Source organism: Strigops habroptila, chromosome 12, assembly GCF_004027225.2.
Source record: "Strigops habroptila isolate Jane chromosome 12, bStrHab1.2.pri, whole genome shotgun sequence".
In the NCBI taxonomy this organism is placed as follows: domain Eukaryota; kingdom Metazoa; phylum Chordata; class Aves; order Psittaciformes; family Psittacidae; genus Strigops; species Strigops habroptila.
Window position 1 is genome coordinate 10,026,708 of NC_044288.2, and position 24,178 is coordinate 10,050,885.

Here is a 24,178-nt window from a genome sequence, read left to right on the forward strand (position 1 = left end):
ACTGTGGTGAAATTACAGCAACACCAGTGAAGCTGTGTTACATCTTAAAGCAGTGTCAGTGCAAAGATTCTTGTTTAGAAATAGAATGTGGAAAAGCTTAAGAATTGGTCTGAACTTTGAAGTTTGGGGGATTTTTACATTTTGCCTCCTCTTGGAGTGTTTTTGTTCCTTTGACACATGCATGAGATGAGATTTGCCATTCATTAGAGTCCACATCAATGTGATCACTCCTGAGCAGCTGGTGTAGCCTGGTTATAGACTGATGAGGCTCTGAACATGTTTCTATGTACCTGGGGTGGAGGTAGTGTTTGTCTGAGAACTGGAATTGGAACGGGAGGTGCAATCAGTGCTGTGAACTCAGAGCACCAGGACCCACAGTATCCAGGCACATGTGTGTGTTTGAAGGAGTTCAAGCATTCTCTGTTGCAGGCAGGGTTTGGAGCCTGCAGTTAGTAGTCAAGGTAGAAAGTGTCCTGCTGTCCCATGGATCAGGGTAATGATTGTATTCCCACTGTATGGTGAGGAGGGATGTTCCCTTGTGTTTGACCGTGTTAATGCTGCGTGATGGCTGCAGCAGCTGGATGTGAACATCAGGATGGTGAGTATCCAGGGTTTGATGATGCCCAGGGGGTAGATGCTGTAGAGGAACTGGTGTTTCTTGAGGTGGGAGTGCTGCGGTGCGCAGTGTCCTACAGAGAGCTGCGAGGGGCGAAAAAGATCAGTGCCTTCTGCCCTGAATGCGTTAAAAATAACAGAATATAGATTATAGGTAAAACTTGCTGGAGAAGCAGTGTGCTTGCCGGGCACAGTCAATGGTGAACAGGCGGCAGTTCACCGCTGAGCCCCACTGGCACACGGCTCCATCCCTGGCTTCGCTGCCCGCTCCGGAGGGTGCGCTCCCCAGCCCGGGCTCGCGTTCCCCCTGAGGCCGCCTGTGCGGGGTAAAACCACCCGCGGGGTTACATGTGCTGCCGCTCGGGGCTGGCGCCATTTCCCTGCGCTCCCCGCTCCGGGCACCCCCTTCGGGTCTGCTCAGGTGGAGCCCGCCGGGGCCGCTCCCGGTGATGGGCTCCCCGGGCACGGGCCTTGCTCCGCCGCGTTCGGTGCGGGCCGGGACCGGGACCGCGCAGCGGCGCCGGGCTCCGCCGGCAGCGGAAGGCCCGAGCCGGGAGGAGCGGGGCGGGGCCGCGCAGCCGCGCCCGGCTTGAGCCGCCCCTCCGGGACCCGCTGCTCCGGCCCCTCCGTGCCTCAGCGCCCCGGGCCTGTGCCCCGGCACCGGCGGCGCTGGTCTGGCTCCCGGGTGTCCGAGTGAGTGGAGAGCCACCGGCCTCCGGGGCGGAGCGAGCGTCCCCGGGGCACGGTGCCACCGGGGCTGCCCGTGGCCAACACCGCGGGGAAGGAGCGTGGATGAGGGGAGCGCTAAAGGAGATGCTGCTGCTTCCCTCTTCGTGCTGCGGGGAACAAGAACCCTCATAGTGAAGGCTGTGTCCCCATCCCTGGCAGTGTTCAAGGCCAGGTTGGACACAGGGGCTTGGAGCAACCTGCTCTAGTGGAAGGTGTCCCTGCACGTGGCAGGGGGTTGGAACTGGACGAGCTTTAAGGTCCCTTCCAACACAAACCAGTTTGTGAGTCTATTAGATGTAAGGGCAAGTTCAAGTTATGCCAGTTGCCGAGATCACAGTGTAGTCACGATAAACTTCGTGGTACAGTTAATTTCTTAAGTAGTGCACTGGGATGCTTGATTTTTTAATTAATTAATCAGGAGCTGTAATGCACTGAGCTTGCCGGGATGGTGGGAGTAATTAAGGAAGAACTGATGGGTATGCAGATTTTGGGTTTACGGCCTCTCACGGGGGTTTGATTCATTGATATTAAACAGTTCATAATCACTTCTTTTCAATGGGATTCCGTATGAAGATCCGAAATCACTTTGGAGACATGTTCAGATTACTCATCCCAGTGTTTTTGTGCTATATATGCAGGCAGAGGCATCCAGTTTTGTGGAGGTCCAGAGGAAGCCAGTGGCAGGGCTGTGGGCATGAGCCATTCCTGGTGATTCCGGAGCCCATGTTTCCTGTGCAAGGATGCCTTTCCCTGCAGGTTTATCATGCTAACGTTCTTCCTAAGAAGCATCAAACGCTGCGCTGCTGCTGCTTCCTTCAGATCTTCGCTCCCTGAAGATACGTCATCCCAACACAGTCCCAAAGCCAGAAGTGCGGGGCTCAGATCCTCACGAATGTGATTATCTTCACTAGTGTGAGTCGCCCCGTTGGGATTCCTCACCGCAGTGCAGACAAATGTGTGTAATTGCAGAATCGAGGCCTTAGGCTGTGAGAAGTGAGGAAATCACAGCTTGAGGTGGTCTGTCTGTAGCTCTTTGTGGGAGGTTTTGTGTTAACAGTCGACGAATTCAATGTGTCAAACAAATAAAGCTTTAAATATTTAGAGATTAGGAGGTCCCTGATAAAAAATTCATAGGAATAAAGGCAAATTCCCTCATCCCTATAGCAGCATTCGGTTGCACATCAAATAGGGAGAATAACTTGGATAGATAGCTAGATTAGATAGATAGATAGATAGATACTTTGTGCTTGGCATGTCAAGGTTCTATGAGAAGAGCCATCGATGTGTATAGAAATGCATCAGGAGAGACAGAGCTGGGCGGCCTCCCCCACCTAGTGCTTCTATTTGAGCATTTTCCTGCTCGGGGAAGCTGTCCCAGGCAAACACTAACCCTTGTTTCTTTAGAGCTGTGTTTCTGGAAGAGGAAAGGTGTAATCAGCAGACAACCTGCCGTGATGTGGGAGTTGGCAGCGCCGTCTCCTCCACCTCTCCTCTTGATGGGGCTCCACAGTGCCGGGAAGAAGGAGTTTGGCTGGAGTACGGTTGGGAAACGCGTGACCAGAGACCCCGGTGAGTGCCAGAGTGCATGAGCTCCAGCACTCTGTGTCATTTGTTCCATCACTGGATGAAACATTCACCTGATTTCATTAATCTTTCTAATGGAAGAGCCTCAACAGAGCAGGGAATACTGTGCCCCTCCTGCAGGATTGGATTATTCTGCTGGAAAAGAAGAGCTACAGGTTCAAAATTCCTCAGGGAAGGAATAAACTCAGCCTGTGACTGCTGTGTAAGCGTAGAAAAGTAGGATGGTGCCGCCTCCTCCTGTGTTTTGAACACTCTGGCTTTGGTCCATGTAGACCAGAGAAGTGCAGGATTTACGGCATACTCCTATATGGAATATGTCCTGCTGCCGTGCCAGCGATCGCTTAGGGATCCTTCTCGGGGTACCTGACTTCTTCAGAAGGTGTAAACTCGGGTGTTGCAGTACTCACTGTTACAAACCCTTGCTTGGATCCAGCCTCGGGCCACACGAGCAGCACAGCCAGAGTGGTGAGTGATTTAGGAGGTGTTCTTTTTGCTTCATTAAAGCTTTTGGGCTATAAACAGTCCAAAACTAGACCAGTGGAGAATTGTGTGTTTGTCAGACACATGTGGGCAGTTTTGTTGAGCACGAGTCTTCTTCACGGTTAATAGGAGAAGGGGAATGGCTTTAACCTGCCAGAGGGGAGATTGAGATGAGCTCTGAGGCAGAAGCTCTTCCCTGTGAGGGTGCTGAGGCGCTGGCACAGGGTGCCCAGAGAAGCTGTGGCTGCCCCATCCCTGGCAGTGTTCAAGGCCAGGTTGGACACAGGGGCTTGGAGCAACCTGCTCTAGTGGAAGGTGTCCCTGCCCGTGGCAGGGGGTTGGGACTGGAGGAGCTTTAAGGTCCCTTCCAATACAAACCAGGCTGGGATTCTCTGAATCTCTAGAAATCTCTTCATGTTAAAAGAAGAACGAGGTAAGAGGCAAAGGAAAAAGGAATTATCTAAAGAAAACCCCATAAAAATATGCAGAATCAAAGAATAGGACCATGAACCCCCCTGTGCTGCGCTGCTGTTGCTGTGCATTCAAAGGATAGAAGTTATTATTTTAGAAAAGAATATACCATGGATGGTGTGTGTGCACGCACACAGGAGAGGAGAGGGCTTTTTGACTTGATTTTTATAGAAACTTAACATAATTAGGTAGTACTATTGAAAATAAACAGGGTTTAGGGGTTGTTTTTTTTCCCTTAGCATTGTTATTGCACCTCGAGTTCATCTCACATCCCAGCTACCAGGAGCAGAGAACAAAACACATGCAGAACTTTTTAGCCTCTCCGATAATGACTGTAATTAGCATCACAAGCTATGGAAATTGCAATATTCCCTAAAGGTTTCTTGTCATTCTCCCATGTTTCTGCACTGAATATAGAGGGTTTTAAGACAGGGTGTCTTCTGTCTCTGGTGCTGTCCCACGGATGGTAATGTTCCAGACGCCGTGACTGCGCGAATCCATTCTTAATGCTTGGGTCAGAGTCGTGTTTCGGAGCTGCTCCGTGTGAAAGCTGTGTCCTGCCCAGGGAGCAAACACGCTCCTCTGAAACAGAGGATGGCGTTCAGCGTCCAGAACGGAGCTGTTCTCTTTCTGGTGTGGTCAGAGCACGTAGCGTGGGATTTTCTGAGCGAGGGAAAATGTTAGGAAAAGCAAGTGCTGGGGTTTAGAAACCCGGAATGGGAAAGTTTTCATTGGGGCTTCAGTGATGTCATACGAGAAATTATGTTTTGCCTTTCAAGATGTGCCAGGGCCGGGTCAAACTCCAGAATAAAGGCAGTATTATGGTATAGAACTGACTGATTTCATAGAGATCTCATTGCAGAGGCTGTTAGCACTGAAGGTAGGCAAACTTCACCTCCTCAGGCCTCCACCTGTAGCACAGGGTGTTCAGTCTCCAGCCCGTATAACTGAAAAGATCTTGTGTTTCTATCCCTGTTTTCCAGTTTGGGCCATTAACCGCCGTGTCTGATTCATTTCCAAGCTGAATCATTTTGACAGCTGCCAATTTGGTACACATACCATAGGCTGAGCTGGGGAGCTGCACAGCGGGACAGGATGCTGCAGCCTGAGCACGGCTCTACCTGGAACAGCAACACCTCTGCAGCCCTGTCACTTGGGCACAGTGGGGAGCCAAAACATGTCGGTCAAAGTAAGGTGCTCCCAAACACCCGAGCCCCATGTTCCTTTTTATCGTAGAATCCCAGCCCGGTTTGGGTTGAAGGGACCTTAAAGCTCACCCAGTTCCAACCCCCTGCCACGGGCAGGGACACCTTCCACTAGAACAGGTTGCTCCAAGCCCCTGTGTCCAACCTGGCCTTGAACACTGCCAGGGATGGGGCAGCCACAGCTTCTCTGGGAAAAGTCTGTGCCAGCGCCTCAGCACCCTCACAGGGAAGAACTTCTTCCCCATATCTAATATAAACTTATCTACATACTACATAACCCTACATAAACCTTTGCTTACAAATCAGTGAACACATCCGCGTTCTTTTCAAAGCTGGGTTGAACTTGGAATTGCTCCATCTCAGCGTCAGCTTATTAGTAATTATTAATATGATTATTAAAATGGTTATTCATCATCCCCATTTATTATCAGTATTTCTGTTCATTTTTAAGTTTGTTTGGGTGTGAAGAGAAGATTATGAGTTCAGGGTTTTGTCCAGAACTCTGCCACACAGGTACAGTATCCACTAAATATAAATGTTATTTTTATTACTTTATATTACTCCTATTGTGATGGGAATAGAAGGATTTAGTTCTGAAATATGGCACTTCACACAGACTGAGAGGCAAATTGTCTTCAATGACTGCCCAAGCCCGGGAAGAAGGCAGCAATGCCATCTCTTCTGAATTAATTATGAACCACACAGCTCTTGCTATTATCTGTTTACACATTATTGGCCTTGTGATGTGCTGGTGAGAGATTTCCTTTCACTGTCTGGTCCAACCGTACGTTAAGTCCCAATTTCATTAAAAGGGCTGCTCGCTTTCCTGGTTGAAAGGGTCATTGTGTTAGTTATTACAGTGTTGTCTTTGTGCTCGCTTCCCCCAAATTCCAGTAACTATTTTGTAGAGAAGTTTGAAAGTGAACGTCTGATGCCTGTGAAAGCTGCTTCATTGACTTTATTGACTCCGGAGCCTTAAGTTCTTTATCCGCAGAGATCTTTAAAAGGACACTAAAAACTTTCAGCCAAAGCTTATAGAATTTGGTACTTATAGTTAAGTATTATAGACCCGATGCTGTTCCCATGGAGACCTAAAGGAATTTTTCCATTGAATTCAGTGGTAGCAAAGCATACGCTTTATTAAGTGGGGAAAGGAGTAGACTGGAGAACTCAATTTGTTGTTCCCGGTTTTGTTTGTGTGCTTGCTCTTCTGTATAAGGAAATAAACCAGGAGAAATTGTAGGTGTTTGCGTTGCAATTCATCTGCTTCAGCTTGCTGTGTCTGTAGGGAAGGGGGTGTGTGGTTACAGCGTGATAACCCACGAGGCAAAGGCACAGCTCTCCTGGTTTCACTCCTTGCGCTGTCTTTCCCTGGAAACCGGGATGTGGGGAGGGTGTTTCAGTCTGCTTGGACAGGTCAATGATGGTACAACTGGGTACTGTTAGCAGGGAGTGTTCGTGCCTCCCTCTGAGGGCACTCCATAATGTAAGCTTGTTAAAACACTTTCTTAGCAGTGAAATTCCAGTGAGTTACTAATACACAAAGAAATCGAGGAATCAGACTGGTTTGGGTTGGAAGGGACCTTCAAGCTCATCCAGGTCCAAACCCCTGCCTTGTGTATGTAGATCCTTGGTAATGCACAGAAAAAGAGAAAATCGAGGCCTCAGATTGTACGATATGGTGCTGGAAGTTGTTTTTGGTGGAAGCTGTGCCATGAAACCCTTGGCTACTGAAGTCAACAAACAGATTTGTGATTGATTGAAATGGAGCGAGGATTTTGCCTATAATGAAGTCCTTTCATTTTGGCTCACTGAGATTTCTCTTGTTCTTTCTCAGTGCCTTATGACACATTCACTCCATCCTTGCCTCAAACAAAGAGAAATTATACTTATCATGGTCTCCTTTTAAGTATTTTCTATTTGAGGGCCTACTGAAAAGACTCCAGAGGCAAATTCTTGGTTTAGAAGTCGCTATTTATGTCTACACACATCTGAATGTCGTTATGCTTTGAATGTTCTGGATTGCTTGCCATTTTCTTTGTGAAGATGCATGAGTTGAGAGAGAGAGAGCATTATATTAAATTAACTTGAAATAAGCTTTAACCAGCTCAGGGTTCTAGGGTTGTTGCTACCGGCTCCCCTGATACAAATACATAACAAAATAAGCAGCACCACAAGTAACATTCTTCTTTGCTGGTGTTTTAAAGCAGAGTGGAAGCAAGTTCTCAATGTCTGATTCTGTTGGTATATTACTGTTTGAATTACTGCAGTGCCTCAGACTCCTGGTAATGGCCTGGAGCCTAAATGCTATGGGCTGGATAGGAGCAAAACCAGTGTGTTGTCTTTATTCCAAAGGGCTTTCGGCCCAGATGAAAGGCAAGTGGTGATAGGGAACACAGGCACAGAAGAAAAGGGAATAACAAAATGATAGTTACTGGCAAGGAAGCCAGTGGTCTCATTATTGCTGATCAACTATCAAACATCGTAATAAATAGATAAGTTTGGCAATTTATACATTTCATTTGAAATATAATTACAGAGTTATTCACACCTGAAGTAAGCAGCCAAATTGTCCTCAGCATTTCAGTTCCAAAGCCAGGTTACACAATGCGGTGTTCATAGACCAGGTGATCTCTACCTCTTTTTCTGCAGTTCTGTATTTCTGAAAGGATTCTTCAAGGCATTCTAAAGCACTGCAAGTTAAATCACTGCTTGGTTTTGTTCTTGCCTGCACACCATGTTTGCTTACCAAGGGTCAACACGGAAAGCAGCCTGGATCTCACACCAGCTCTATAGTTCTGCTGATGCATGTTCTTCCCTGTGAGGGTGCTGAGGCGCTGGCACAGGGTGCCCAGAGAAGCTGTGGCTGCCCCATCCCTGGCAGTGTTCAAGGCCAGGTTGGACACAGGGGCTTGGAGCAACCTGCTCTAGTGGAAGGTGTCCCTGCCCGTGGCAGGGGTTGGAGCTGGATGAGCTTTAAGGTCCCTCCCAACACAAACCACTCTGTGATTCATCTCCAAGCCTGGTGAGACAGAGGTCAGGTGTACGCAGGAGAAGAGTGAGACTCTTTGAGTTTATATCACTTTAAAGAATACAAAATGTCATTAAATCTCTTTATATCACTTTATCCATCTTAATTGTCTTACTGCTGCTGCGTGCTGGTTTTACATTCGCTTTTAAAGGACGAAGGAGATATTTCAAACGCATGATCAAAAGAATCTTTTGCTCTTTTCACATTCAGAGTGTGGAGCCTATGAAACATTTATCCAGGAAATGAAATATTAGGGCCCGACAGATATCTCTGGCGTCACTGAGTAAGCAGGTTATCTGGAGATTTCTAGTGCAAACAAGGCAGGGCTTTGATGAATACATGAGTAATACCACTACAGGCGTTCGAAAGCTCGATTAGGTTGGTGCTGAACTTACAGTCACTTCAGCAAGTATAATACAGTCTGAAAATTAATTGTCTGTTACAAGAAGAAGCATCTTGCTTCATCAGTGTGTTTCTTAAGCAAAGAATAACAGCATTTTGCTTTAGACTGTAAATAATAATATTATTGTTGAGCAGGGGGTTGGATGTAATGGAAAGAGATTGATGCCCAGAAGCTTAAATTGTAGGGAATTTTGCAAGGGGATCAGTGGAATGTTGCAGTCTTACATGGTGATAGCTTTATGTTTGTCATTGGGTTTGTGTGTGACATCCATCTGGGATTTTGGCACTTGGTTTTCACTCAGTGTTGTCATCAAAACAATGCAGCCCCTCTCTGTGAAGTGGTTCGGAGCTCCAAGACCTTAAATTGTAATGACGTTGCTTCAAATGACAGGTTCTTCAACAGCGTAACACTTGTGGTGATAGAAACCTGAGCAGCTGAGCAGCTTCACGCTGCCATGGGATGCAGGGGGAATCTCCCTGCGCAGGGAAGCTGATAGGGGAGATCTGAGTCACGGTGACGGCCTCAGCCAAGAGGCAGGCGGTGAAGTGGAGCATGCGATGAGCTCAGAGGAGGTGAATTGATGATCTGCTATTTATAGATGCACGAAGAGGCTCAGAGACAGGATCTCCAGGCAGGGCCACTCTTCAGTTTGCTCTGGAAATGATTCCCTGTCAGAGCTGCAAGCGAAACGCAGTGTGGAGCTGGCATGGCCTGGGAGTGCCCTGGTTGTACGAACACGTGGACATGCCACAGGAGCAGCTTTTGGTGTGAGAGCCTGAAATACAGCTCGTTTTAGCAATACAGACACTGCTGAATTTTATCTGTCTCTTCCTTGGTGAGTGTGTTTTGTTTTTACGGAGAAAGAACGAAACGATGCTGTGTATCCTTCACAGCAAGAGCAGTCTCCTCTCATTAATATAGGGTATAATTCAGGAATTAGTTTGGTCCAGTTGTTTACTGGACGATTCTCTCCTCATTCAATTCTGGAGATTAGAGTTACAGAACTTAAACACCATAACCTTGTCTTCATAAGAGACATTGATGATTACAAAATCCAGTTGCATCTAACTCATCACCATCAGCTGGAATTAAAATAATCACATAATCCCAGAATGGTTTGGGTTGGAAGGGACCTTAAAGCTCATCCAGCTCCAACCCCTGCCACGGGCAGGGACACCTTCCACTAGAGCAGGTTGCTCCAAGCCCCTGTGTCCAACCTGGCCTTGAACACTGCCAGGGATGGGGCAGCCACAGCTTCTCTGGGCACCCTGTGCCAGCGCCTCAGCACCCTCACAGGGAAGAGCTTCTGCCTCAGAGCTCATCTCAATCTCCCCTCTGGCAGGTTAAAGCCATTCCCCTTGTCCTGTCCCTACAGGCCCTTGTCCAAAGCCCCTCCCGAGGTTTCTCATTTTTCTCAGTGAGGTATTTTCTGCCTTTCTACTTCAAGAAAACCCACATTTCTCTCCCTAAGTGACTGAATGTAGCTCTGCTGCTGCTCTGGCTTACACCAAGTGTCCATCAAAGTCAAGGATCAATGTCACGCTTGTTTCATAGATACTGAATTGAGTGCTTAGGGCCCAGCTCTGTGAGTCTGCCCACTCTTAAATCCCAATGAGCTCAATGAGCACGGAAGGAGCTCATCACCTCTGCGGATCAGGCAGATACTGAAGGCAGTGAAGCCTCGCTGAAGCTCATGTCATGTGCCTAAAAAGGTCAGTCACATATTTACAAAAGCCTGTGAAGGGTTGAATTGCGCCTTGATTGAGATGGTACTGGAAGCAAGGCATCTGATTGTGCTGATGTTGACATTATTGCCCGAGAAGGTAAAATTCAGGCATCTATTTGTGATGGTTTTGCACCATGCAGAGCTGTCAGCCTGATTTGTATTCAACTGCTGCATATTGAGGCTGGTCATCGCTCTTGTAAATGGGAGATAGGAGGAATTGCTGTAGCAGAGAAATATTTCCTCTGTTTTAGGATAGATTTTAACTGTAGCCCTCCGACTCCTGATAACCGAAGCAAGAGTTATGTGTCTGGCATTCTCTGCCCTCCACTCCGGGTGATTTATCCCGCAATGTGCAGGGAGGAAGGAGACGGGCTCCATCTCCATTCTTGTTACCAGGAATTGTGCACCTAATTCTCTGTGCATTGTACTGAAAATGAACTGGTAAGATGTGTTCTGCATCAGCAAAAAGGCTCCCTCATTCAGCTGGAAGGAGAACGTGCCCGCTATAACTTGGGAGGAAAGAAAATCGCTGTAAACAATTTCTTTAAGCAGAGCCTGTTGGGTTTTTCCTTAAATTTTTTGCTGAGAGTGAAGATTCTGCAGAGGGGGTTTTTTTCCTCCTCCTTTTTCCTACCCAATTGCTAACCTTTCAGTTGCACGCGTTTCTGCTGCTTCTAGCACTTTTCATTCTGACGGCAGTTTTTCATCTCCTCACTCGCTTATGGCTAAAACAGTCCTTCCAACAGGAATCTCAGTTACTCCTCAGAATAATTATATCCATTTGTTCCCACTCTGGTCCTGAGGGAAAGGGCTTCCTCGTGTCTCGCCTTGATGGATCCATCCTCCCAATTCCTCTGCTTCGTGCAAATACCTTCTCTGCGGGTGTCAAAGCCAGGTGACAGCACCGTCCCGAGATGTATCTTCAAGTCATTCGTAGCTAACACGTTGCCTAAATGTATTAGGAATTACTCTTAGGACTGAAATTTTCCTGGTTGGCTACTCAATTAATAAAAATGCACCTGCATATGCATGGTTATGTTAATGCATATAATTCTGAGACTTATTCTGTCTGAAAACCCACAGAAGAGCCATGAAATACTGTTAATCACGGCACAGAGGCTCAAAACAAGCACAGGGAATGGAGAAGGTTCTTCTCACACTGTTAGTCCCCAAGTCATTAAAATAACCAGGAAAACACATTCGAGTTGGGATCTCCTGACCCACCATTGGGTTAACCACTACCTACATGCGAGGTGGATTTTCTGTAGCAAAAGATGTAATACAAAATCCCAACTTGGCGTTTTATACTGAAGCAAAGTCATTTGTATGCTGTGTGATCTTATAAAAGCCTCCTGCTTTTTACTGTACCTTGTGTTGTTAAATATAGACCTCCTCTTTTTCATAGGATCACAGCCTGGTTTGGGTTGGAAGGGACCTTAAAGCTCATCCGATTCCAACCCTCTGCCAACTGTGCATCATGTGCCAGGGAGAGGAGCACAAGAAGAGGTGCTGCGGGGACAGCAGAGCATTACACAGAGCTCCCCATGTCCTCACCAGCACATCTACAGGAGAGAGCCGCCTCGCTACGACTAATCTCTACATTTAAATCAATACAAGTAAAATAGTTTTTTCCTGCTTTGGCTGGGAACACATTTGACTGGCCCATAATAAGCTACTTTATATGGAAATCAGTGTCCGTGCAGTCCCTTGCTCCTGCTGAACTGTATTGGTTTATGGATTCATGTTCAGTTCTGCAGCAATACAAGTTGTTTCTGTAGCTAAGCCCTTGGAGAGTCATCAGCCTCCTATGGCATCAAGGCATGAAAATAGAAAGTGAAGGTTTAGGACATCTCAGCTGTGTCAAAGTTATGAATTCTGCCCGAATTCATGAAGCTGTTGTATTATTTAATGCTTCAACACATAAAGGTTTGTTTCAAAATTTATGTTGTCTGCTTCAGGCCTGAGCTTAAAGAGTTGTGAAAGGAGCAATCCAGTGTCATGTATTATAATAACCTGCTGGAGGGAGGCAAGGATGCTAACCTGGGCGAAAGGCAGTGGGAATCTGGTCTCTGGAAGGGACCGAGTAGTGGAAAACCCCAGCAGAAAGGATAAAGGCAAATGTGTATTTCAGTGCCGTGAGGAGGGGGATGTATCTGGCGATGGGTACAAACATATTGAGGGCAGGAATCATGAAGCAACTTGCGACCAGGGAGCCCAGGAGGCTTATGACAGAGTTAAAGCAGAAGCCGAGCAATGGTGTGGGTTCTGAAGGGCTTGGAATTGCCTGGAGATACTTAATACACCACTTAAATCTGTGCATACGCTCGGGCTGTGGGTGGGTAAATGCCTTGTGATCCTTTCAGCCGTTCCTCCGAGAGCCCTGTGCACACAGCGCTGGTTCAGGCTTTATTCCTCAAGGGTTAAACTATAAACTGAAGTACCCTCAAGTGTGGAGCTCAAGTGAGGGTGGCTTTAAGTATCCAGCAGCCTTATAGCAGCTGGAATGCAGAGGCTCATTCCTGAGCAGTAGTATCAGAGCCCGTGCACAGAAACCATGGTTGGTGTCTGCAGAGATCCGTTCGCAGCAGCTCCTTGGTTTTAGGTAGGTTGTAAGCCCTCTGGTATCGACTGGAGGGGTTTTGAGGGTACTAACCTGCGTGAAAGGAAAACTGGTCTTTAAATACTACATAAAAAAGCCATTTAGAGTGTCACCACTATGAGCATCTCAGCCCCCATGGACTGTGGAGCTGCTTGAGGAAGGAATCAGGATGTGATGTGCAGTTCTTGTGTTTCTTCCTGTGCATGAGCAGGCACAAAATACTGACCCTAGTTCAGAGCTTCTGAATTCTACCAAAATCCCTTTGCCTGGTGTTTTGCAGCGGCCAGGCATTGCTGGTTGGAGGTACAGGCACCAGAACCATCAGACAGTGCAGGAATCTCAGGTGGGAGATCTTCCTGGGATGCAGGAGCTGGGACGCTGACCTCTCTCTGCATCCATTGGGAGCCAGGGAGCTCCCACATCCCACAGCCTCGGAGCTTGCCCTGTCTAACACGAACTCCTTACACAAAGAAGGCAGATGGCCGTGGCTCCACGATTCTCAGGCAGCTTTGTGACTAACTTCTTACCTCCATGTGATGAAGGACAAGCTGCCGCCTTCTTCTCCCTGGGGATTAGTCCCAGACACGGCTTTTTGTGAGTATTATGAAGACACTTTATCAGCAGCTTTGGGTCGCCCATGAAACAACAAAATGACCTTGAGTAAAACTGTGGATGGGAGACAAAGCTCTTCCATACAGCACGTCTGCATCTCCTGCAGGCATGAATTAAACACTGAGTCAACCTTTTCTTCCTGATGCAGGGGCCAGGGAAGCAAAGCGCAGCTGTGATTACGCTTTATTGTCAGACCCATCCCACATCAGTAAGATACCAATGCAGAGGTATCTATAAAAGCTGGCTTTTGGGTTATATCCAGTGAAAGGATGGGTTTCCTTTCCCTGCCCTGGGGTTTGCGGTGGGGATTTACACACCCAGCTGGTTGTGGGACCCTGTTCATCAACGTATCCTCACACATTGACCAGTTTGCTTTATTTCTGGCCACCTTGTGTGTTTTTGTCTTCGGTCTGGTGACTCCATCCTGCAAAGGAAGTGTATATAGTGAGGTACCTATATCACTGCAGCCTTTTCATCGTGTTTACTTTCTCATGTACAGGATATTCAACCAGCGCTGCTGGAATGATTCTACAGTTACTGTTCATTACTAATTATTAAACATCCAATACACATAAAATACTTTCTTCTTTTCAACCCTGGGGATGCATTTTAGAGCATTAGATTGATTTTAGTTTTCAAACCCAGCATAAAGCTAAACTCTGTGTGGCCCCTGGGTTTTCATACTGCAGACTTAGCCAGTCAAGCATGCAAAACTCTGGTGAAATAAACCCCAGAGACCACGTTTGAAATGTGCCTTTCACTGTCCACAATTCACTTCTGCTCAAAGTGGCTGCCCAAACTCAGCACACAAGGCTTAATAATAACGAATTACACTAAGGCAGGTAATGAAGAAAGCAGTATGGACAGGCCCCAGGTAAGCACACCATTTAAAAGCATTACGTTTATTTTCTTGTGGTGCAAACCACCAGTAATCAGATTTCCATAACCCAGAGATGGATGTGAATAGATGAGAAAAGTACTGAGTCAGCAGGTTAGAGACCTGCAAGTATCCTGCTTTAAGCATGGCAAAGTGAGGAGATACTTTCCCAAGAGGCTGCTTTTCTGATGAGTAAGCAGAACTCTGAGTCTTTGTTTTATCCTCTTGAGAAGCAACTTCTGCTCTGGGTGTGCCAGGAGATACACCAAAGGAAAGGGATCTGCCTGGAGCGAGTATTTGACAGGGGCAAAAGCAGTGAAACAAACCTGTGTGCTGGGGACTGTGTAGCAGATGTGGTGCTTCATGCTGGATTTATGGCATGATTCTGTTTCTCTCATTTCTTCAGGTTTGGAGACCCTGCTCAGCTTCCAATCAGCCTTCCAGTGCCTAAAGGGGCTACAAGAAACCTGGAGAGGGGCTTTGGACAAGGGCCTGTAGGGACAGGCCAAGGGGAATGGCTTTAACCTGCCAGAGGGGAGACTGAGATGAGCTCTGAGGCAGAAGCTCTTCCCTGTGAGGGTGCTGAGGCGCTGGCACAGGGTGCCCAGAGGAGCTGTGGCTGCCCCATCCCTGGCAGTGTTCAAGGCCAGGTTGGACACAGGGGCTTGGAGCAACCTGCTCTAGTGGAAGGTGTCCCTGCCCGTGGCAGGGGGTTGGAGCTGGAGGAGCTTTAAGGTCCCTTTCAACTTGAACGATTCTGTGACTCTATGATGATTCCGTGATTCAGGTGGTTGTTGGTGCTGGGTGATGGATGCTGTGAACTGTGGAGCTGCGTCAGTTCCTTGGGAAAACACAAGCAGCAGCAGCCATCCTGGCTGCTGGGAAGGAGGCAGGTTTAGCTTTGGACCCAAAGAAGAAGGAATCATGAGAGAGGAATATTCCTTCTAACTTCAAGCCTTTCACAACTATGTAACTTTTCTGGGTTTTGCCTCAAAACTGTATGTCTCAGCTACATCTCGCATGAGCTTTGAGATTCAATTAATTTTAACAAAGGCCATTATGTGAAATTAGCCATAGACAGGAGATTCTTTAAAAGGTGAAATCATAATAGTCATGATCAGGCTCTCTGTGTTGCTTGGAAACTGAGAGCTGTCCTGGTCTGCTCCTCAATATTTGCCTTTCATTACAGTTATTTTCCCCCTACTTGTGGAAAAGGAGTTTTAAAGGAGAGAAATGAGTCCATTGACAGTGATGAATACAAAGAAAAGTAATCTTTTGAGCTTTGTTTTTCTGCAGTTGGGTTTTGGGCCTGGCAGGTGATGACCACATGGAGCTTAGTTGTGGCTGCCCCATCCCTGGCAGTGTTCAAGGCCAGGTTGGACACAAGGGCTTGGAGCAACCTGCTCTAGTGGAAGATGTCCCTGCCCGTGGCAGGGGGTTGGAACTGGATGAGCTTTAAGCTCCCTTTCACCTAAACCAGTCTGTGGGTCTATGACGGTGCCCGACAAGAGCCAGAAGCAGCAGCAGCAGCACAGGCGGCTGTAGAGCAGGATGCTTGTTTGTTTGCTTGTTTGGTTTGGTATTATCTTTCCTGTGATCCTCATTACTCATTTTTCCAGCCTGTCTTCAGAAATATTGGGACTGGTTCCCAATCAGATGATGTATCTGCCAACCCATTCGTTTCCCAGCGTAGGCTTTGGCCATTCATCGGCGAAAACACACTTCAGCCATTTCAGCTGTAGATATGCCACTGGGTTTTTGGTACAGCCTCCAAGTAAAGCAAGGAGAGGGACTCTTCATCAGGGACTGTAGGGATAGGACAAGGGATGATGGGTTCAAACTGAAACAGGGGACATTTAGGTTAGATGTAAGGCAGAAGTTCTTCCCTGTGAGGGTGCTGAGGCGCTGGCACAGGGTGCCCAGAGAAGCTGTGGCTGCCCCATCCCTGGCAGTGTTCAAGGCCAGGTTGGACACAGGGGCTTGGAGCAACCTGCTCTAGTGGAAGGTGTCCCTGCCCGTGGCAGGGGGCTGGAGCTGGATGATGTTAAGGTCCTTTCCAACCTGAACCGTTCTGTGATTCTATACTCTTGAAAAACCTGCAGCAGAAGTACACAAGCTCAAAACTAATCACACAAGTGGCGCATTCAGCTAATCAGGAGTTCCGATTGTCTCGGCATTCCTGTGCACAAATCAGTTGTATTTAGGAGCTGAGGTAGGTTTGTCACCACTGGAGCCTGATTACAGATTTTAGAAGTGCTGCCTGATTAGATTAAACTTGGTGCTTTTTATGGCTGATTCTGAGAAAATGGGGGAAAATCAGAGGTGAGATCCAGATTTTGAGCATGAAAAATTCAGGACTCAAACCCAGACTGAGATTCAAGTGTTATACTGAGGCCCCTGTCTTCAGAGTGGACTGGTTCAAAGTCCTGCAAGCAAAAGCTCTGGGTTATTCCCCTACAGGAAACTTGTATTTGCTTAGAAATAACTGACTTGATTCTTAAGGACTCTGGGAGGGTTGTGTCCTCAGTACTGAGTTCACTTTAAGCAAAGATAAAGTGCTGAAACACTGCGTGGTTTGCTTAAACACAGAAATATGCATCCGAAGGTATTTCAGCAGTTCCTATAGTTTGCAATCCAACATTGTTGCAGGTTAGCACATGTATTCTGTTTCAGGCTTTTGATTAATTACACAGTACAAACCCCATACATATTTATAGCTTGCAGAATTAGATAAATTCCGCAGATGTGGCTTCCTTTTAGTTAAGTGGAGATGAATGGAGATCAAAGCCTTTGATCTTTAGCCTGACTGAAACCTGCTGCTGACATAAGCCTCTAGAAGAGGATTCAGAGAGGGGAACTGGCCGCTCTCAACTTTGGTACAGAAACATCTCAGACAACACCTAGGGGAAGAAACTTTGTAGAGGATCTCTCTATACACACCATTGAGTCTCTACTTGTGAAAGTAGAAGGCAGTTTTCAATGAACCTTTTACTCTTAAACAACATATTTAAATAGATTGATTTGATGTTCCAGCTCAGAAATGATTTAAGACTTTTCAGTGCCTGCGTATTCTCTGTGATACGGAACTGGCAGCAAATGTCATCATGAGCTAGTTTATAGCCTCAATTAAGGCTATTTCCACTGTTCCAGATGTGTAAAGCAGACTTATAGCTGAGTTCCTGGTATAGCGAAATCCCTGATGCATCCTAGGATCAGCGCTGCCAGCTCAATGATATCTTCTTCATGACCCTTGGAAAAAATGATGCATAGCCAGGGAGCTGCAAATTCAGGCTGAATCCTGGCAAGATGAGCACTTTATACAAGTCTTAGCCAGTCAGGCAGATATCACAGTCTGGGAAGTCTTATCTTGTACCACAGGCTATTCTAGCAGCTGCAAAGCAATGCAAAGTGCTGTGTGGCCACTTCTGCCTCTCTCTGCAGCTTCATAAGCCCCACAGGGTGGCCATAAACCCACAAAGCTGTCTGGGTGATGCTGCCAGGAGAGTTCTGTTTCCCATGACCAAGACTTTAAGCTGAAAGAGAGTGGATTGAGATGAGCTCTGAGGCAGAAGCTCTTCCCTGTGAGGGTGGCGCTGGCACAGGGTGCCCAGAGAAGCTGTGGCTGCCCCATCCCTGGCAGTGTTCAAGGCCAGGTTGGACACAGGGGCTTGGAGCAACCTGCTCTAGTGGAAGGTGTCCCTGCTCGTGGCAGGGGTTGGAACTGGACGAGCTTTAAGCTCCCTTCAACTCAAACCATTCAATGACGATGATGATGACTGTTTCATGAGCAGTTTTCTATAAATGAAGCTGGTATTACAAAACCAACCAAGCAAAACAACAACAAAATCAGATTCAGACTTGCCAACATCAAAAGCAAAAAGAATGAATGAAGGACACTACAGTATAGATGACCCACAGCAACAGGGCTGAAAAACTAGGGACAAAAGGTTTATTAATAATGAAGTACAAAGGATAATGGGCTGTTCACCCATCAAACCCATCAGAATCTGAGTCTGCTACAGTCAGGAAGGTCAGATGGTTGGCGCCTTTGTCAGTGATAGAGGAATCATCCAAAGACAAAAGCACTGGTCAGAGGAGGTTGAGGCTGTTGGAGGATGTCACCAACTCTTCTAAGAGCTTCCTCTGAGACTTTTAGACAATTTTTGGATGTGGAAGATGAGCAAAACAATTAGAGTGGAGGCTCTTGGACATCGTATCCTTTCAGGAGCTGGAAATATGAAGGTAGAAGACAGCCTGGTGCCATTGCCAATGAGACAATAGCATTCATGGTCTGTGGAAAGGGAGAATTGCCTTCAAAATGCCCAATTTTAGTAAACTCAGAGAACTGACAGAGGTTTTTTGGAGAGAAAAGACAGAAATACACTACTCCAGTGCAGAGAGAGTATAGAAATTGCAATCGATTCACCAAGTCATTAATTCTATATCAATATCAGAGGAAAGAACTATAATTTGTAAGATTATTGAAGATGATCATAAAGGAATAGCTCAACTACAGAAGGGAAAAGTCAAAATGGAAAAGGTAGAAAACCAAACCCACAAGCAAGAGACATCAGGGGTAGCACAAAATAACTCTTAAGCCCATTAATAATGGGAAGAAGAGCAAATAAAGTATTTGTCCATTATTTTGTAGAGAGGAAAAGCTCCTGATCAATGAAAGTAAGAAGAATTAATGCCCTTTTTCACCAGTCTTCAATAAAATTAAATGGTGAATAAGCATTTACCACAATTAACACTAACAGAAATAAGTACTTCAGCATAGATTAGTGGAAAACCAGTTTAAAGAATACGTAGATAAGCTGGAGGTTTTTAAATTGGGGCTGACTTAATCCTGCTGTACTTGGAGAACTGGCTTTAGTAATCTCAGAACCATTAATGGTATCTCTGAATTCATGGATGGGCTGGGGTGATACCACAAGACTGATGTATTGCTTATCTTCAAGGGGTGGGAGAGGTGAGAGGAAAAAGAGCAGAATTGTACAACAGTCAGTTTACCCTCAAGGTCCAGAAAAATGCTGGAGCAAATAATCACATACCTGGAAAACATTAAGATGAGCAGCAGCCAATAGAGATGAGTCAGGAACAAATCATGTCAAAGTACTCTGATTTCATGTTAAGGTGGAACAGACCACGTGGATAGAAAGAAAACAATAGATGTCAAATATACTTCAGTAAGGCTTATTGACTTCAGTAAGGGTTTTGCCACTGATGATATTCTGCTTTTTGTCCCTTGTAGCATTTCCCTGCCTTTTATGATTTCCTTTAAAAATAATCTAGAGGAAAATAAAATCTAATGTTAACTAAGTTAAAAGATGCTTTTAAGCTTTAATGATCCAACATAATGTATAAAACAGAGGATAAACATTAGCATTTGTGAATGGTGCCAGGGCAAGCTTCTTTGTATCTCTCAAGAACTAATGTGGAGGCTTACATCCCCTCTTAGGCAACAAGGACTTTCCCCTCTTAGGCAACGAGGTGTTTGTGTCTTTACCATCAGTGAATACAAGGAAAGTTGTGAGGAATAAGATGTCTTCCCATTGCAGACTCACAGGGGAGGAGCAGTGACAAGGTCTCATTTATCCCGTCCAACTCAGCCGTGTAGAACCACAGAGCAGCCTCTCCAGAGGTTTCTGCTGCTCCTCGCCTTCACCTCTCCATGGTCTCATTGGCAGCACATTGATGCTGAGGGAGCATGTTTCCCTGCCAGGACAGCCTTGCCCCGTAACCTCTTCCCTGCTGCCTGCACGATGAGGCCTTGTTGCAGGCAGCTGGTCCCACTAAGGTGTTGGACTGTTGGATTATGCCCCTTTACGCTTCCCAGAAAGCTGTGAGAAGTCTCCCTCCTGTTTATTACCTGCACATGTAACACTCAGCACAGACATTTCTTTCCTTAACAGCAAACTACTGGTCATGTTTAATTACAGGAATCCTTTTTATTCTGCTTTGTGGTGATTCGATATCATAAAATGTCTTCACAGTTAGTGGAGAGCTACTTTGGGGTCAAAATATGAATATTGTTTCACAGTGCAAAAAGATTCCATGCCTTTATTCTAGATAGAATGAAAGCTGCAAAATTCCATCCCCCTCTGCCTCTTTGAGAAGTTTCTTGGGGCCAATAGCTTTATTCTGCTGGTGCATCAGTGTTTGGTTTGCGATAAGCAACATCCCCTCTCCAAACCTTCCCTCTTTCCTTCAGGTTATGTCACCACCCCACTGAATGCTGCCAGTTTAGGTAAGGGTACCCAGCCACCTCTTTTTCTTCTTTTCCCCATCCGCAGTTCTCAACTGCTCTGTTACAAACCTACTGAATGGAGACTGCTGGAAATACGGAATGGAAAATGGGTGGGACTGTGGAGAATGAACAATCATCTTGGTTTTGAAATAAGCTTGATGTGATAGCATGGGGGAAGCACAAATGGGCACTGTAGAAAGAAACCAGAGGTAAGCAGAGAGATAAATGACCAATACACACAAGTCAAAACATGCACAGTGACTGATGGGCACTTGTACCAGGTACAGTGTGTGGTCTGAGACCTCTAACCTGCCTGAGCTGCTCAGTTGAACTAAAGCCAAGAGCAACGTCAGTTTGTTGTCCTCTGTAGAGTCCAGGTATGACCCTCAGTCTGCTGTTCAGCCAACAACAGACCTCTTAATGGAGCAAATTTTGCCCTTCAGCCCTTGTGTGATGCCCATAAAGCTCCTGTCACACCAGACCCACCAACACATAATCACCTTTTGCTGTTTTATCTCCCTATTACAGCATCACCCTCTGTCTCCCTCCACCCATCCATCTCCAGACCTCCTGGCCTGCAGCTCCGGAGCACACAGCTGCATCACCATTAGCTTTATCTGTAATGAAAAAAGTTTACAGTCTCAAAAAGCTCCAACCCCATATGGTTCAACATCTGATTCGTTTCAAGCCACTTGAGTCACAATTCCCTCCCTTTCACATATGCTTGGGAGTTGGGGCGTGGAGTTCTCCAGAACAAGACTCTTCTGTCTGCCTTTGAAGGAAGCAGCTTTGCCTTTGATGTAGCCGTAAGCGAGGAGGTGGCCTCATCTCACAGTGTATTTTGTTGGGCATTATTTACAGTTCATATAGAAAACTAGAAGCAGTTTTACAATACACTGCTAATCCTGAGCAGGCTGGATTTATTACCATTTGAAGCAGGGATAGGTGCAGGTATAGGTCTTTGTACTGTCAGATATACATTACTGTTAAGGAAAAGGAGTCTTTTCACTGCAGTAGGCTCCAGAGTCAGGTGAGGGCACTAACAGGCATTAAGACCCCGAGCAGCCCCAGCTGGGACTCACCCTGCCCTCTGCCCATTTAAGCTCAGCCTGGGACCCTCACTTCCTCCCTGATGCCATGAAGGACCTGCCTGGCAATGGCTGGATGGGGTGTGACCTGGCTTACCCTGACCCATGGGCTGACCCTGATGCTTGTCTTCAGACCTGCCTCATCACCATGAACTTGCTGATGATGGTGGCTCCTTGGTTGAAGCTGGCTATGATCTGTGGGTCTGCTCACCTTGCTCAGGTACCAAGGGCCCTGCTGGGTGTGTTATCAGGCTGGGCTGCTTCCTCCCTGTCCTAATAAAGGCTTTTAAACCTTAAATCTGTTTTAAGTTAAGCTTAGTAAGAAGGTTCATGGAAGGCAATGAAGAATTTGGTAGAATGGGGCTCTTCCCCAGGGCTATGGGGCTTGTGCTGGGGAGATGGCATTGTCTAGGGCTGCCTTCTGGCTGGTAAATGAAATACTTACTTTTGGGGGTTGATAGATCAGGTTTACTAATGCAGTCTGGGTGTCATGTGTCTTTTTTGGGCTGTGGGAGGGCAATGGGGTGTTCCTTCAGATGAGCCCACAGGCTCCAGCTGATACTGGGTCACCATATGGTCCCAGAGCTCTGTACTCCTGAAGCATTACGAATGCCTACAAATAAAAAAGGACTATAATCTTAGGCGATATAAATAGTTAAAAGCACAGGCACTGCATGTCCAGGTTATCAATGTGGAAGATGCTGTCTGACCCACTGGTGCCCAACCAAGACTGAAACCCAGGGGTGCTGGTAGCACTAAGAATTGAGATGGAGTTAGTAATGTCTGTGAAGCAGTCTTTTAGTGCCTGATATTTCTGTGAGGAAGGCTACATGGTATGGAAATGATACGGCTTTATTCTGGTGTATAATGGAAGTGAATCCAAATAGCAGAGAGCTTATCCCAAATTGAAATTTGAATCTAAATTTCAACAGCTGCTGCCATCCACCACTTGCTTTGATATTTTCAACCCTTTCTGCTGCCTTTGCTCCCCTCCCAAGTAGAGAAGTTCACTATGAGCACCTGCAGACCCATACTGTTGTCTTGTGGTTAGACAGCCCTGCGCTGCTCCCCATCTTCCTGCAGTGGGTACAAACCCTCTATTTTGCTTGGGTTAATCACTAGCTGTAAGTAACAGCTTCCCACATCCTAACATTGGCACTGAGCTTTGCCTGTCAGAGGGGGAAAAACTCCTCTTTTCCAGTTATTAAATTGTCTACCTGAAGTTGAAGAGCGTGTTGCAGCTGAAATGCTGATAAAAGCACGAAATGTGGAGCTGCTAATACAAAGCTATAGCGGCAATTTAGCTTGCTATCGCGCAGTAAGTAAGACTTACCTGCTATTCTTTGATCACCCTTTTTTCTGTTATGAACTGCATGTGTTGACAAATTATGTCACCAAAAAGAAATTCAAGGCTTTGATGAAATGAGAGGAAACATGCATGTGCTGGGAGGTAAAAACTAGGCTTAAATAAACTGCTGTTGGATTTTGCATAGCTGGAGCCTTATTGAAGGTGCGTGAGAAAGGGCTGGGTTGGAGATGGGGAATTTGGAACCGGGAGCAGCTGTGGTGGTCTCAAAGCCACCCTGAGCTCCACGCAGGCTTTGAGAGGTGTTTTAACCAGAGCAATGGAGCTGTGGGCGCATGCGGTTGATTCTGCTTTGGGTTTATAACAATAAGCTGTCAGTTTCTGTAAATGGGCGGAAACTGATGTTTCTTTAGAGGTGAGGAACCTCAAAGAGCGTGGCACCGTGCACTGAGATAAGGGGCTGGTTGAGGGTGAGGTTTGTATCCATGGCTTTGAGAACTGGTGAAACTTCATTATTAGAATGCTAACAGTGGTGCTTGAAGGGTTTGGTGGAGCTTGGACATGAGTCTTGGTCAAATTCCAGGTTTCTGAGCTGCTTCCCAGAATGTTAGAACCAAACCCAATAGGTTTCCATGTCTGCTTCTTGTAAAACATGACAGGAGCAACAAGTGGAATGAGATACCAAAACAAGGGTGAAGTTGGAAAGTGCAGATTTGGACCTGAACTTGTCTGGAGGCTTTTATATCCAGACTCTTCATTGGCTCTGTTGCAGAGTGTGAGGCTGCCCCTTGCATCCTCCCTGCTCTGAAATCTTCCCAAGCGCAGGATGGAGTGAAGCTAGGATCCTTACTGAGCTCAAGTTTTGAGTTCTGATATAACCAAACATCTCTGCAGCCAAGGTCTCTAAAAGCAGGTTCTTTCCTAACTATAGGCCTGTGGTTGAAATAGGCCTTTGTCGTGTGTAAGGTCTCAAACTGCACCATGCTGTGGTCCAGCTGGCTCCCTACCCTGTCTCCAACAGTGCCAGCTCCAGATGCTGCAGGAGGTGGTGCATGAGGTGTGGTGGCAGGCACATGCACAGAAGGCTCTTCCTCTTGATTTTTCACCTCCCCAAAGATGTTGTTATACTTAGGAACTGGCTTAAATCTTGATCTTTGCCCTGGCAGTGACTCTGGGTATACTTACCCACACAGGACTTGGGT

At 46.5% G+C, this 24,178-nt stretch overlaps 2 long non-coding RNA genes across 2 annotated transcripts; both read left to right on the forward strand.

Annotated features, from left to right (window-relative positions):
- The first annotated feature begins 1,697 nt into the window (after positions 1-1,697).
- LOC115616086 lies at positions 1,698-4,916 on the forward strand. The gene is made up of 2 exons (XR_003994208.1): positions 1,698-2,913; positions 4,863-4,916. It is a non-coding gene; the product is annotated as an uncharacterized LOC115616086 (long non-coding RNA).
- Positions 4,917-8,869: 3,953 nt separating this feature from the next.
- Positions 8,870-23,456, forward strand: LOC115615936. Its single transcript, XR_003994180.1, has 3 exons — positions 8,870-9,341; positions 10,353-10,362; positions 23,446-23,456. It is a non-coding gene; the product is annotated as an uncharacterized LOC115615936 (long non-coding RNA).
- The last annotated feature ends 722 nt before the right edge of the window (positions 23,457-24,178 follow it).